The sequence below is a fragment of the Akebia trifoliata genome, unplaced genomic scaffold (genome assembly GCF_017979445.1).
Source record: "Akebia trifoliata isolate Shusen 1 unplaced genomic scaffold, ASM1797944v1 Contig00063, whole genome shotgun sequence".
NCBI lineage: Eukaryota > Viridiplantae > Streptophyta > Magnoliopsida > Ranunculales > Lardizabalaceae > Akebia > Akebia trifoliata.
In genome coordinates, this window is record NW_028236817.1 from 71,623 (window position 1) to 89,188 (window position 17,566).

The following is a 17,566-nucleotide window of genomic DNA, read 5'->3' on the forward strand; positions in this document are numbered from 1 at the left end:
CTACCATACAACTGTGGCCACCCGGCCTAAAATAAACAACAGTACTCAGCGCACGCGCTAACATAATCGGAAATAAACATGCAACCCTTTCATTAATAACCTAGATATCCTTTCACTAACCTACACACAACATACAATGTAAAATACAGATATCACCCCTCGGGTGTGATTCTGACATTTTACCGTTCATTCCCTTTACCCACTCTCTCGACATTCTCACTTTTCAAATCAACCATCCATTTCTAATCTTTCAAAGTCATTATTTTGGTCTTTCCATTGAAAATCACCAAAGTTTATTCAAAAACAAGGTTCCAGCGATGCTCGGGATCAAAGCTGTTAAAAATAGAGAAAGCTAGTGAAAGTCTCGAAATTGAAAATGGGTTTTTCAAAATGAAAGTCTCTATTATGAGATTCAACACCATATAGTTTTTGTAATCTAATTCAAAGGAACGCGAAAGTTATTTCATTTTGAAAACTTGCCGAAAACGTCGAAAATTACGTTTTTGTTCTTGAAATCAAAATTCGAATTTTGATCCTTTGAGATTTGGATTTTAAAATCATTCCCATTGTTCCGAAATGGGGGGTAAAACCTTAATTTCATTAAAGAACTTAAAGTAATTAAATGTTTTTAATGAAATAAAGGGTGAGAAATAGTGTATAAGGTGTGAGGAGGTCCTCAGAACACTGTTCTGAAGAAAATTGTGTTTGTCGGTGGCTGTCGGTGGAATCGACAGATTGGTCATCGGCAGATGTCGGTGGGACCAACAGTCCTACCGACAGCATAAAATTTTCTCGCATTTCATCGGTGGCAGAAGCTTCATTCTGTCGGTGGTACCGACAGAATGCCTTAGGCAAGTGCCGGTGGCACCGACCCTTCCCACCTACAGCCTGAACCTCACTCGCGATTTTTGGGTTTTTCGATCCCTTCTTTGGATCTTTGTTCCGTTCTTCAAACCATCCAACCCACCCACGAATTCAATGTTTAAAACATGAATAAAACACATTAAATCTCTATTTCTAGCATGAATTTCAATTTAAAACAAAGATTTCTACAATTTAAAACAAGCAATAAGTTTTGTTGAAATAACCTAGATGCACATTTTGAAATCTAAAGTTACCAATAGGAATTGAAAGTCCCATACTTGTTTGTGGACGCCGAAAGCGATGAACTCGTACAAGAATCAAAGTCGGTGGTAAAAAGTTGATGTTGAGTTGAGTTTGATGCAAAGAAGATGAGGGTTTGAAACTCCTTTGACAACAGCACTCTCCTCCACTTTTACCCTAGAAGACAAACCTCCACTAACAAGGTGAAGCTCCGAGTATGACGGTACCCTAAGCTACTCGCTGATTTCTGATGGAAGGTGAGGAAACGGACGTGAATGGGCTAGCAAAGAGGGTGAGGTTGTGGCTCTCGTGGTAGCCGACAACTTTGTCTTCTTCGTCGGAATTCAACGATCATTCGTTCTTAACAGATCTTGAGGAGAAGATAGGAGAACCCTAGGTTTTGGGAAAAATCTGAGCTTTGGATCTTTTAGAGAAAAGGGAACAAATGAGAATAAAAGAAAATTTACTTTCTTTTATAAGGAGGCTGATGGCATACTTGTAATTTCCTTACTATTTCTAGTTCTGACTGTAACTTGACTATCCGGACTCGATAAATGACAAACGAGTATACCGTTTCGAATAATTTTTCGTTGCGGTCCTAATGGTGTGGTCGAATCTTCCTGATTCTCACTCTAACATTATTTCACTATTTTAGGTCCCACTTAACGTGAAATTCGAGGATTTGTCAACTTTTCTACCCGAACTTGAATTCAAGCTTGCTTATAGGCTAAAGTATATATTTCGATCATTTTGAAACTAACTGCGAAGTCGATCTTCAATAAAACGAACATAGTATAATCCGGGTACTTGACTCTAAGTTTCCTTTCTAAAATATTCTTCAAATAAATACTATCTAATCTCCTCGAGATACGAGTTAAAAATACGGGGTGTTACAACAACCATCATATGGATGCACCCTATAGAGAAGATCAATTTTGGGAGATTCATGTTGAGGAGTGCTCTTTACTTATACGAGTTTGAAATAGACTAGAACCTATTACGTGCTATGGCTAAACGTTGGAACCCCTACCTTCACATATTCCATATAGGGCATATGCACTTGTGCCCCACTCACGAGGATTATTGTGGCATTATGGGGATATCTACTTCAAGACCTCTAGTCAGGCCCTCATTGAAGATTGGATATTCTGGTGCCCTTGCCACAGGACTGAATATTTCCAAGAAAGAAGCTAAGGCCTTAGTCTATAATGAGAGATTGGACTTAGTACCTTTACTGGGCCCGTATTGCTCTCGCAATCATCCTATCAATGTAAAACCCGATGCCTGACAAGCCACTAAAGACTATCGATTGTGCCTAAGAATCCTAGTCCAATACATGCTGACCTCCAAAAGTAATGGCTAAACTATCCCTAAGTCCTTTATAGATATAGCCTCTCAACTTTCAGAAAAAGCCAACTCAGTACCTCTCATCCTAGCTGAAACTTTCTCAGGTCTAAATGCCATAAAAAATGGTGAGAGGGAAAGCTTCAAAGGAAGCCCTCACTAACTCTATATGTGGTTTCGTGACCATCTCAAAATTGTAGATGTTCCTTCAAATCTCGAGTATGGGCCAAAGTACTTTTCCAAAAGAAACATGTTAGTGCGTCACAACTCAATCAAGGCTTGGAGCAAATGGTTTGACTCTTGCCTTGCCCGTCATATCGATTTGAGATGTCCTTGGTGGATGACTGATCCCCCTGTTCTAAGAACCAAAGGATCCTATTATGTTCGTCTAATTGGACTAGAGGAAACATCCTTTTACCATCCTAATTTGATCCCAAAACAGTACGAAGTACCTACAGAGTTCTCTTTGCCTCAACCCAAAGCTATCTTTCCTCCCGAGCTATTGACTGAAAAGTTAGTGCATCTCATTGAGAAGGCTTGGAACAAACGCAACTTAGGGTATCCAGACAGACCAGCAGAATTTAAAGAACCAATTGTTAGAGCCAAGAGGATCAAGCCTAATAGCAATCTTGATAACCACCAAGACAAAGCCAAGCGTCCATGTAAACAATAGCTCAAGTTAAATTTGTTGAAAGATATCTTAATGAGAACGTTTCTTTACCAATCATTTTTAATAAAGTTATTTTTCTTTTGAATAAACATTTATTTCCCTTTTCAATTATCATTGCGTGAATGGATTATTTAATGGATTGTTACACAAACTTCAATAAAATGATTTTTTAAAAATGTTATCAAGGGGGTAACACTGAAATTGATTAAATCTACCTTTGATGGGGTCATATAGGATTGTCATTGCGCCCAAACTCAAACGTCCACCTCCTAGTTGGAGTCGTAAGTCAAATCGGTTAGAACAAGCTACAGTACCAAGTCAACAAGCAGAGATGGCTTCAAAATCTGAGCTCACAGAGATCCGTAAGATCTTGGTAGTCTTTGCCAATGATATCAACAGTATAAAAAGCAAAGTAGAAGTGTTAGAACAGACCTCAGAATCAACGGGCAATTCAAACGTCCACGTGAAGTCTTCGAACTCGATGGAGACGAAGAGTACGTTGATGAAAATCTGGTGTTAACTAATAGAATGTCTCAATTAGAGTCAGCTATGAAGAGTATAATAAAGGGTATCGATGAAATTGCAGCAGGCATTGAATCTCTGAACCGTATCCTTAGAATCCATTTGTCAGAGAAGTTTGTGATGCCTAAAATGGACAAGTTCAGTAGAACATGGTGTGCGAAAACACATCTTAAGGTGTATGTTATTAACATGCGCACTATGGGGCTCAGCAACGAACAGATGACGTTATTATTTCAGAGAACTTTATCAGGATCAGCACTACGTTGGCTGATATCTCAAGATCCAGTTACTGTGGTAACTGATAGAACATGTCAAAGGCCTTCTGGCATCAGTATAAGTACAGTACCGAAATTGAGACCTCAAGAAGGGATTTGGAGGCAACTAAAAAGAAAAATAGGGAGACATTCACTGATTTCATTGGTCGCTAGAGGGCCAAGGCTGCCCAATTGTGGGATAGACCTTCAAAGAAGGAACAAGTAGCGATTATCCTAAAAAATCTTACACAAGGATATGCTGAACACTTGGTTGCTCAATATCTTCTTACTTTTGAATCCCTACTACAAGCCGGAAGCCAACTCGAGGATGCGTTTGCCTCTGGGGTTCTTTCTAACCCCTCGGACAACAAATCTAAGAAACCCTATGTTCCCAAACCTAGTACCAACCATGTCTACATAGCCAACACGTCAGTTACCCCAGCTCAACCCCCTGCCCGAACTAATAACTAGGTTCACCCAAGTCAACCTATAACTCCGTGTCAGTTTACCAATCTAGGGATGAGTCTCACTGTAGCTCTTCACAAATTGATGAAAAATGGGCTTCTTACCCCTATCCAACCCCGACCTTTGTCAAATCCCTTGTCAGCTGGACACAACTCTAACTTGTTCTGCGAGTTCCATTAAAACTCTGGCCATCACACGGATCAATATATCACCTTGTGCCATGCCATTCAAAACCTTATTGACAACAAAAAGATCACAATCCCTAGCCCACCAAATGTCACCACTAATCCACTACCTACCTATCAATCTCCACCAACCTTAAACATGGTTTCCTACACCCCATTACTATTTGATCACGTCTCTCTCATCCATCCAATCCAAGTCAAACCGCCTAGTTACCCCTTTGCCGGGATAACTTTCACTAATGAGGTTTTCACCACAAATTATGAACCATTTGATCTAACCTCGAATGATACGTATTTTCTATCCCCACCTAATTACAGTAGTCCCACATTCACTAGTTATCTTTTAGCTCAAATGGACCCAGAGAGTCTTATCTCCTTGACAAATGAAGATTTATACTTGTTGACTGAAGAAGATGAGCCTTTCTCCCTCTCCTGTGATGAAGTTAGACATATGACTTGAGGGGGTAGAGTTTTTAAGCCACAAGAACTCTATGTTAATAATCTTGCAGCCTTGACAAGAAAAGAAAGAGAAAATCCCATTAAAAAAATATCGAAGAAAATAACTCCATGATCAAACAGTTGAAGAAATCAGGAGCCAACATCTCAATATGGGGTTTACTCATGGCTTCTACTGCTCATAAGAAATCTATTATCAAAGCACTAAACACAGCCCAAGTCTTCCTTGATACTTCTCCAGATCAGCTGGCCAGTATAGTAGGGGCAACTTACGTAGAGAATATCTTATCCTTCTCGGACTCAGATCTCCCAAAAGAAGGAGCAAACCACACTAAGCCTTTGCACATCACAGTCGACTGAACGGGATGAGGGTGCCTCTGGTTTTGATTGATAATGGGAGTGCACTGAATGTGTGACGCCCTGCCGAACACTAACACAAAACCCACTGCCAAATCTCAAGGTACTAAGTGGCACCTCGAAATTTTGGCATGACCTCATTTTTATATGTTAGCATTCAACGGAACACAACCTGATAACCCAAGTTATGACAAAACCTATATATAAAGATGTAGATACAGGAGAGAACAGCGGAAGACTAATTACATCTGACATGCAAATAGATCAGAGTGTGAAAGTTTAGCGATATACATGATTACAAAAATCCATCCTCACTTTAACATAGTCATAGTACTCGGCCCAAAATACTATGTACACTTCCTAGTACGAACAAACTTCTAAGAGGAGAAACCCCAACGCTCACCGGGAAAATGGACACTAGCCATCAATCTGATCAACCAGATGTTCCTCGACTGATGGCTCAATACTCTCCTCCCCAAGCACCGGCTCTGCAACTAAAAAAAAATGGAATGAAAGGGTAAGTAACAATGATTACCCAGTAGGTCCACAAATAATTCCTACTAATAACTTTACCTAACGTGATCGAATAATCATGTTACATCGTTTCAAAACATGCAAGTTTTACAATTTAAACTACGATTAACTGGTACATACGGCCAAGGATAAGCAACTAAACAATTTAAAAGTTACACATAACATCAATCACCCATACTCATTATACATTTGTCCTTTTATGCAAATACAGTTAACAACATTGAAATAATAGACATGCTTTGCAGTTTATACTTCGAAATATAACAACATATACATAATATAAGTGGTTGAGTAATGGAATTTGAGCCTTAGGATTCACGACAGGATCGCTCCCAGTCGGGACATGAGGTTACTACATAAATCTGTCTTTTAGTTCCTGATTTTGTGGCTGGTCGTGTCTACCATGCTTGCGAGACCATTTATCTTGCTCAGGTTGGCCGTTTGACTTGACCGTAAGCAATGGGTCTCTTTTCGATGTGTCAAAACGTTCGACTACTACTAGAGTATTAGTGATCACTGACCAATCATCTTCGTCTATGCCTATCAGGCGTGCATGTGTTTCCCAAATGACACTCCACTCGTATACGACCACCTTTACAATACACGTTCACTGGTAAAGATAAGAAAGGAATGGATCCGAATTTCAGTTGTGACTCCACTCTCATACGCGTCCCATACCATGTATGAGCTTGGTGGTCCCTACCGTACATCCCAGGATAGTGCACCCTTACGGATGATGTGACGCACTATCCCTTCAAGAATTACAAACCCTTTAACAGCTCACAAAATAGTTACATATATATATATATATATATATATTATTTTTCATTTAAAATAAAATAAAAATTAACAAAACAAGGTTGAGAATGGATATCCAGTTCCTACCATGCAACTGTGGCCACCCGGCCTAAAAATAAATAACAGTACTCAGCGCACGCGCTAACATAATCGTAAATAAACATGCAAACCTAGATATCCTTTCACCAACTTACATACAACATACAATGTAAAATGCAGACATCACCCCTCGGGTGTGATTCTGACATTTTACCATTCATTCCCTTCTCCGTTCTCTTGACAATCTCATTTTTCGTCTCTTCAAGTCAAACCATTTATTTTCAATATTTCAAAATCATTTTTTGGTCTTTCCATCAAAAATCATCAAAGTTTATTCAAACTGAGGTTCCGGCGATGCACGGGACCAAAGCTGTTACAAACAAGAAAAATTGGTGGAAATTTGGCTAAGTGTCGGAAAGTCAATTTTTTAAAATTCTTGAAATTGAAAACGAATTTTTTGAAATGAAAGTCTCGATCACGAGATTCGATACCATATAATTTTTGTAATCTAATTCAAAGTAATGCGAAAGTTATTACATTTTGAAAACTTTTCAAAAACGTCAAAATTTATGTTTTGTTCTTGAAACCAAAATTTAGATTTTTATCCTTTGAGATTTGGATCTTGAAATCATTCCCATTGTTCTGAAATGGGGGGTAAAACCTTAATTTCATTAAATAACTTAAAGTAAATGGAACATTTACATAAATGTTTTTAATGAAATGATGGGTGGGAAATTAAGTATAAGCAATAGAGAAGTCAAGCCAAGAGTCAGAGTCTGTTTCTGACTCAAAAAGATGCTGTCGGCGACAGAAGCTTGTTCTGTCGGTGGAACCGACAGTTCCTACCGAAAAAAGATACTTATCGATGGCAGAAACTTCATTCTGTCGGTGGAACCAACAGAATGGTCATCGGTGGGTGTCGGTGGGACCGACGATCCTGCCGATAGCACTGAACATCCTCGTGATTTTTGGGTTTTTCAATCCCTTCTTCGGATCTTTGTTCCGCTCTTCAAACCCCTCAACTCACCCACGAATTCAACATTTAAAACATAGATAAAACACATCAAATCCTTATTTCTAACATGAATTTCAATTTGAACAAAGATTGTTATGATTTAAAACAAACAATAAGTTTTGTTAAAACAACCTAAATGCAGATTTCAGAAATCTAAAGTTACCAATAGGAATCGAAAGTCCCCTACTTATTTGTGGTTGCCAATGGTGATGAATCAACACTAAGGATCAATATTTGACGACTCGAAGTTTCGAAAGTGGTTGAACTCGAGTGTCAACGGTGTGGTTGGTCGTGAAACCCTCTTTGAAAGTGTTCTTCCCCATTCTAATGACCAACAACGACTCTCCTACAATTTGGATGAGGTTCCAAGTGATTATAAACAAACCCGCTTGCTGATTTTGTGTTAGATCAAGGGAAAAGAAAAGGAAATGGAGGTTGGATGGGGTGAGGACGTAGAGCTTGACAATGCCAACAATATTACCTTCTTCGTTGACATTCAACTCGACTTCGTTAGCGCTAAAACTTGATGGAAATGGGTTGAAACCCTTGGGTTGAAAAGTGGCTGTCGTTTGGAGTTTCTTAGAGAAGAAGAGAAATTAATGAAATAAAAGAAAATCAGATTTTCTTTTATAACAAAGCTAAGGGCATATTTGTAATTTTTTCATCATTTTTAGTTTCGATCGTAACTTAACTATTCGGACTCGGAAATTGACAAGTGAGTATACCATTTCTAATAATTTTTCGTTGTGGATCTAACAGTGTCATCAAATCTTTTCGATTCTCGCTCTAACAAAATTCCACTATTTTGGGTCCTACTTAATGTGAAATTCGAGGATTTTATAACTTTTTCATCCGAACTCGAACTCGAATTCAAACTTGCTTATAGGCTAATGTATATATTCCGATCCTTTTGAATCTTATGACGAAGTCAATTTTTCCTTAAAATTAATCATAACAATATTCGAGTATTTTACTATAAGTCTCTCATTCGATATTTTCCTCCAAATCTCACCATTTAATTTTCTCGAGATATGAGTTGAAAATCCGAGGTGTTACAGAATGTTTGCCTTTTGAAGACTACTACTTGTCTCGGGTTTAAAGCTGAAGATCTCAAGCCTTCTAATCAAGGGGTTAGGGCCTATGATAACACCAAAAGGGATATACTGGGAATTTTGCACCTTCTATTGTCCACAGGCATAGCTGAATTTCTTGTGGAATTTCAGGTTATCAATATTCAGCCTTCTTTCAATTTACTGTTAAGGAGACCATGGTTACACCAGATCAAAACCATCCCTTCCTCGCTACACCAGAAGGTCATGTTTATCAAGGATGGGATAGTGATTACTCTCCATGGAAATGCTAAAATTGTAGGAATCGTAAACAGTACTGAAGCCAAGAATGAGCCACTACTTGAAATTCAGCCAAAACAACAGGGTTTAGAGCTTAGCGGATTTGAATTTGAGAAGATCTACTCAACTCAATGGGATCACTCGATGAAAGAACATTTTCCTATCGAGAATACCTCTAACTACTACATGGCCAATATGTTCAAAAAAATGAGATTTTTCCCTGGTATGGGCCTAGGTCGTAAGCAACAAGGTATTAAAGAGGCACCGATGATTAAAAAAGTCATCGGCACATTTGGGCTAGGATATAAGCCTATTAAGGAAAATTTGACCCAATACTGGAAGATAAAGCGGGACAAGGCAATTGCAAAAAGGCAAAGGCGCACCATAGATCTCATTAAAATGAAGTCTTATTGTAAAACCCTTAATGGCTATTCGTGAAAGAAGGAGAAGATTTCCGTTACTGTAGGTTCCCAGAGCCGTTCATTGATCACATCACAGGTACTCGTCTGCTGGGGTTTGAGATATTCTTTGGCATGGAATGGCCTGAAAAGGACACAAGCACAGAATCTGAAGAAAAGGAAATTAAAGACTGGCAGCTCAATCTGGACTCCCTAAATATTGAGTAGTTATTCATTGAAGATCACAGTTTCTTAGTGTTATCAGTTGAGAAAGGGAACCCAAATCCTCAATCTCTAATCAAACCCGTTGTTGGGTGTTTCTCTAACTATCATGTAATTAGTCATGTGTCGCACGTCAAGATTGGGTTTGTCAGTCCCATTAGTCATGTTCAGTCTGACATGCCAGATGAGTCATTTATTTAAGTTGAGTCAAGTAAGTTAGTTGTTTCTGTTGAGTCTGTTATTTCTAGTGAGTCTGTTTTTCCTGATGAGTCAAGTGAGTCTGTCAAATCTGCAATGAGTCATGTTACCCCATCTCTTTTTAATGAAATGAAAAAAAAATTGATTACCCCGAGCGCAATAATAATTTAACTAATAATCTAGCTTTATAGGAAGAGTCTTCTGATGAAGAACCTCCCCCTGAAATAATCAAATTACTTGAACAAGAAAATGAACGTTGGGTTCAACCTCTAATAGAGGAAGTAGAGGTTATCAACCTCGGAACAAAAGAAAGTCCTCACGAAATTCGGATTGGGATCACTTTATCTCCCAATGAATGCAAAGGGATAGTAAACTTGCTTAGAAAATTCAAAGACGTGTTTGCTTGGTCTTATGAGGATATATCGGGAGTAAGCACAGATATTGTTCAACATCGGATTCCATTATATCCTGATGCTCGACCAATCAAATAGAAACTTCTACGTATGAAGCTGGAATGGACTCTGAAGATTAAAGAAGAAGTTACAAAGCAGATTAACGCCGGATTCTTAGAAGTAGTAGAATACCCTGAGTGGATTGCTAATGTCGTCCTAGTGCCGAAAAATGATGGAAAAGTCAAAATGTGTGTAGATTTCAGAGACCTAAGCAAAGTAAGTTCAAAAGACAGTTTTCTTTTACCACACATAGATGTTTTAGTAGATAGTACGGCAGGGCACGCTTTGCTGTCCTTCATGGATGGTTTTTCGGAGTACAATCAAATAAAAATAGATCCTCGGGATATGCAAAAAACATCATTCATCACATAGTGGGGAACCTTTTGCTACAAGGTTATGCCTTTTGGTTTGAAGAATGTTGGAGCCACTTATCAAATAGCAGCTACAACTTTACTGCACGACATGATACACAAGGAAGTCGAAGTCTATGTAGATGATATGATAGTCAAATCCAAGGAACGACTGGGTCACGTTGTTGCATTAGAAAATTTTCTCACAAGGATTCAAAAGTACCAATTCCGTCTCAACCCGCAGAAATGCGTATTTAGAGTAACTTCTGAAAAATTATTGGGATTTGTGGTCAGTCAAAGAGGGATCAAAGTAGATCCTGTGAAGATTAAAGTTATACAAGAGATGCTACCGTCTGAGACTGAAAAGCAAATTCAAGGTTTTTTGGATAGAATCCAATATGTCAGCAAATTTATCCCTCAACTCACCAATGTCTGCGAACCTATTTTCAAGTTTCTCAAGAAGAATGAACCAACAGTTTGGAATGAGCAATGTCAAAAGGCTTTCGACCAAGTCAAGGAGTATCTCTTGAACCCACCTATTTTTTTTCCACCTATACCGGGTGAACCACTTCTTCTTTATCTGTCAGTCACAGATGAAGTTATGGGATGCATGCTTGCACAGTATGACAAAAATACTCGCAAAGAAAGAGTTATATACTACATCAGCAAAAAGATGTTAAAGTATAAACGAAAGTATTCGACCCTCGAAAAAATTTGCTTAGCACTGGTATGGACTATTCAGAGACTCCGGTATTATATGTTATCTCATTCAATTATCCTGTTATCTCGGATGGATCCTCTCAAGTATCTCTTTGAGAAATCGGCGTTGACAGGGAGAACCGCGCGATGGTTATTATTGTTATCAAAGTTTGACATCACGCATATTACACAGAAATCTATCAAGGGAAGAGTTTGTGGCAGAATACTTGGCAGATCACCCGATAGTAGAAGGAATAAGGCCTGTTGATCAATTTCTCGATGAGAATATCTTGCATGTCGAAGAAGAACCGCAGAACCAAACATGGCAGTTGTACTTTGATGGAGCCGCTAATCAGAATGGGTATGGAATAGGGACAGTCATGTTTTCTCCGGAAGGATGCCACATTCCGATTGCCATTAAGTTAGCTTTTTCTAACACCAATAATACAGCGGAATATAAAACGTGTATCGCTGGGTTCGAAGCTGCTTTGAACTTGGACATTACAGAAATTGAGGTTTTGGGGGATTCAACCTTGGTCATACATCAGTCATTGGAAGAATGGAAGACTAGGGATGAAAACTTGAAGCCTTATCAAATGTATCTGTTAAACTTAGTGAATAAGTTTAAAGCTATCATGTTTCAACACTTGTCAAGGGAAGATAATAGATTTGCTGACTCTTTAGCCACTCTATCTTCAATGATCCATTTGCCCCCTAGCATGGAATTGAGGCCGATCACTGTCGAAGTCAAAGACAAATCTGCATATTATCATCAGATCAACATTGCTACTCGACTACCCGATAGAAAGCCATGGTACACAGACGTTAAAAGAGTATTGGAAAAATAATAATTCCCGGAAGAAGCATCGAGGAAGGAACGATAAACCCTACTAAGATTAGCATCTAAATTTATCTTGTGCACAGGAAGTTTATACAAAAGGTCTTATGATGGGATTCATTTGTCGTGTGTCGATGAAGATCAAGCTAAACAGATAATGGTTGAACTAGGGCTGTCAACGGATAGGTATCCGATCGGATAGTGGTATATCCGAATCCGAATTCGAATTTTTTTAATGATATCCGAATTCGAATTCGAATCCGAATCCGATCGGATATCACTAACTAATATTCGAATTCGTATCCGAATATCTTATCGGATATCCGATATTATCCGATTCGAAAATTATTCGAAACTCGAAACTTGACAACTATCCGAAACTTTTTTACTATTCAAAAATTATCCGAAACTTATTTACTATCCGAAAATTATCAACAGAAAGTAAACTCAAGAGAGAGTACAGGAAGAACCACATAAGGTTTTCAAAAATCCGTCATAAATTTTGGGAGATTTTTAATCTGTTCATTTATTTTTCTCTTTGAAGTATTTTCACAAACACTTGCAGAGCAAAGTTTAGATATACTCAAACAATAAACCAAAATCACCATTCAAACCTTTCAAAACCCCAATTTTCGTCAAGATTACTATGCTGTTAAAAGAACCCAGCTTCAATTAAACCAAAAAATATATATATAAATAATTTTACTAAAAATCTAAAATTAGGAAAACAATGGGCTTACTTACCTTTCTGATTAAACCTTGATATAAATTTAAATAAAAGTGTTACTAAAAACCTGGGCTTAAACCCTCTCTTTTGATCTCTTTTTTTTACTTTCACCTCCCTTTGTTTGCACACCAAATCTTATTTATAAGAGACTAATCCTTTGTGTAAAGGAGTTGAGATCATGACAGCTAGGGGTTGAGGTTGTGAGGCGATGCCGCGATGAAGAGGAAGAGTTGAGCCGTTACTTGAGATCGTTGAAGAAGAACAATGGGGCGAGGGTTTTCGACTTCGAAGAGCTTCTCTAAGTTCTAAGTTAGAACTTCTAACTTTGAAAGAGAGTAATAAAGAAGAGAGACGGTAAGAAGAGAGACGTCTCGTGTTCTAAGTTCTAAGTTAGAATTTCTAACTTTGAAAGAGTGTAATAAAGAAGAGATAGAGTAAGAAGAGAGATAAGTCTCGTCTTACAGAGAGAGAGAGAGAGAGAGAGAGAGAGAGAGAGGTCTGAGTGCAAATGAATTGTCTTGTTTGTCTTAATTGAAGAGAGAGAGAGAGAGTGCATTTATTGAAAAGAGAGAGAATGCAAATGAATTATCTTATTTGTCTTTATTAAAGATAGTACAAATGAATTGTCTTGTCTCTATTTAAAAGTGAGAGAGAGAGAGAGACACAGTTGTCTAATCTTTATTATAAAAAAATAGAAATTATCTTTTTATATATAAATATAAATAATAAAAATAGATATGTCTTGTCGTTATTAATGTATATATATATAAAAAGAAAAAAAAAGCATTCGAATCGGATATTAACGAATCGGATGTAGCGATATCCGAATTCGTATCCGAAATCTATTCGAATATTAAAAGTACATCCGAATTCGAATCCGATATCCGAAAATTTCGGATAATATCCGATTTTTCGAATTCGAATTCGAATTCGGATTCGGATTTCGACTATCCATTGACAGGCCTAGGTTGAACTACATTCAGGAAAATGTGGCCCTCACATGAGTAGGAAAATGTTAGCTAAGAAAATCATGAGACAAGGATACTACTAACCCACGATGGAAACGGATTGTCACCACATGGCCAAGACCTTTCATAAATGCCAAAATACATGCAAACCTCATACATGTGTCACCTTCTCAATTAGTTAGTTTGACTTCACCATGGCCATTCTCAGTTTGGGGAATTGACATTATTGGTAAAATATCGCCTAAGGCATCAAACAGGCATGAATACATTCTAGTTGCTATCGATTATTTTACTAAGTGGGTCGAAACTGCCTCTTATGCTGTCCTCACTGCGTCTCGAGTTGTAAAGTTTATCAAAACGAACATCATCAGTCGATACAGGGTACCTTCAAAACTGATTTCTGATAACGGGTCACATTTCAAAGCTGAGGTTATTACATTGTGTTCAAGGTTCAAAATCTCACACCACAAATCATTTCCTTACCGCCCTCAGACCAATGGGGCAGTCCAAGCAGCTAATAAGAATCTTAAGACAATCATCAGGAAAATGTGTCAATCACATCGAGATTGATCAGAAAAACTGCCATTTGCACTATAGGCATATCGAACTTCAATTCGATTCTCTACTAGAGCTACTCCCTACTCCTTAGTGTATGGCATGGAAGCAGTCTTGCCAGTTGAAATGGAAATTCCGTCTCTCAAGGTCTTGTTGGAAAGTCAGTTGTCAGAAGCAGATTGGGTTCGTCAACGATATGAATAATTAAATTTGATCAAAGAAAAACGACTAAGAGCTTTGTACCACGTGCAAGCTTATCAAAGAAGAGTTGCCCGTGCGTTTGACAAAAAGATCAAGGCCCGGTACTTACAAGTCGGGGATTTAGTACTCAAAGAGAATTGGGCACTATCTTTGACCCTAGAGGGAAGTTCAAACCAAATTGGGGAGGTCCGTTTATCATCAAAGAAATATTACCAGGAAAAGCTATCAGGCTTTAAGAACATGATGGAATCGAATTACCAGAACCAACCAACCTTGACCAAATCAAACGGTACTACGTTTAAGGAGTCCATCTTTGGCCAAATCAATTCTCCTATTACCCAGTTCAATATATCCTTTCTCAACCCCTTTGCAACCTTTTTTAAAAAAAAATTTATGCCTTTCTATTTCTCAGCCTGATTACCTAACCTAAGGGAGGGAAGAATTCGAACTACAATTTGGTCTGATCCCAAAATTTTATGGTACGTAGGTAACCTGAGAAGTTACTTCAGGCCCGACTACATCAAAATAAAAATAAAAAATAGATTCCTCGACAAAGAAAAAATCTAAAAAGAAAAAATTCAAAGAAAAAGAAATATCTTCAAAATAAGGAAGAAAATTCAAGGAAAATAATTTAAAAGGAAATGCCACACAAGGGGCATTTGAGTTTTTGAGCCTCAAAACCCTTCTTCTTATACCCAGTCCTAAACTTACCTATAAAAGTCCTCCAATGTACCGTGCGAAAAGTCACGGAAGATAGTAAAACATGATCAGATAACCATTCCATAAAAAATAAAAATAAAAAATGGCCTACTAGGTTGAAAATCCCAAAAGGGCAACTTAGGCAAAAATTAAGGCAAGTTCGCAAGGTTGAAAATTCGAAAGGACAACTTTGGCAACAATCAGAGCAAAGAAAAAAAAAAGCTCGCTAGATTGAAAACCTGAAAAAGTGATCTAGGCAAAAGTTAGAGCAAGCTCGCTGAATCAAAAACCTGAAAAGGCGATCTAGGCAGAAGTTAGAGCAACAAAGAAAAGTAGAAAAAAATCTAAGAGCAGTCCGAGCTGAAACATTACAAGTCCGAATAATCAAGTTCAATACTTAGCTTAAACCAAGCACAGACTCAGAAGCCACCAGTATCTTGTCTACGATTGATTTGAAAATTTTCACTTCCCCAAGTGAACCAAGGAAGAGAATGGTGAATTCTATGATGATGTCTCAAAAGGAAATATTTTATTTTTTTGAGCCTGACTCAAAATCTTCTCTAAAATTAATCAAAATTAAAAATTGGATCTTTATTGCGTTTGTGGTAATTAAATATTTCAAACCTTCATACAAGGGGCATTTTCTTTTTCCTCTAAATATGTAGTTTCCCCCTTATACTAGGGGCATTTTTTTTATGGTGTATTCAATTATCTCCAATGCCATATTTGTTATCAAACTAGGGGCATTTTCTTTTTGAGAAATGTTAATCCTAAAAGATAATGGGAACCCCAAACTTAAGGTTACCCTTTTAATAACAGTTTTTCGAAAAACCCTTGAGCTTCAAAAGAAGTAAAAAATTCAGGTTTTAAATTCATAAAACTTTTGGATAAAACCTTGAGATTCAAACAAAAGTATTTTTGATCTCACATTTGATTGTGCCTGAAGATTAACTCATAACCCTTTCACCTAGAATAGGAGATAGGGCATTCATTCTTTCATTCAATCGTTATTTCTCAAATTTATTCTTTCATTCTCAGTTTTACTCAATCAATTACCATCGAGGGTTTTCTAAGAACTATGCTCAGATGCTGCCGAGGGCTTTCTCGGAATTATGTTCAGTTACCGCCGAGGGTTTTCTTGGAATTATGCTCAGATGTCGTCGAGGGCTATCTTTGAATTATGCTCAGATGCCGCCGAAGATTTCTTGGAATTATGCTCAGTTACCGTCGAGGATTTTCTCAAAATTATACTCAGATGCCACCGATGGTTTTCTCGGAATTATGCTCAGTTACCACCGAAGATTTTCTCGAAATTATGCTCAGTTTATGCTCAAATTATGCTCAGTTTATGCTCAAATTATGCTCAGTTTATGCTTAGTTTATACTCAAATTATGCTCAGATTATGCTCAGTTTATGCCTAGTTTATGCTCAGATTATGCTCAAATTATGCTCAATTTATATTCACTTTGTGCTTAGATTTTACTCAATTCCAACTTAAACTCGTTGAAATTTATCTTAGATTTTAAGTGCACACTCTTGCACAGTTGTTACATTAGTTAAGGAGAATTTTCTAAAATTCAAGGATCTGACAATGTCAGTAAGAGTTCTCACTTGATGACCTAACAACCTTTTAGTTCGGGAAGAGTTTTACGTTGAAGGATCTGAACATCCCGACGAATTGCTAAATCAGGCTACAAAATGAACTGTCACTAGCTTCGGCATTCGGATATCGCACTATCTACCAAAATAGATTTGCTATCTAGTTTGCTTCAATCCTCTGCCAAAGAGAGGCATCTGTAGACATTTCATTTTTGCATTCGTCTGATTAATCAACTCGTCAACCCGATCGCAATGGTTTCCAATGATGAATGTTTATTCCAACGCTTTATTTTGTTACCAAATATGTTTTAGAAATCCAGATAAGGTATCTCGAACTAACAAAACTGTAGAAATCACGTTATGCTATGAAATTATGACCCTCGAAACATATAAATCATCATTTTACAGACAAAAAGAACCTTTACGATAAAAATCACTAAAAAATGATCAAATTACTAAAATACCTCTAACCTCAAAACATCCCTAGAGCCTACATTACACTTTGAAAAATCTTTTCAAACACATAAAACAACATATTGAAACCAAATAAATCATTTCGTCAATTTC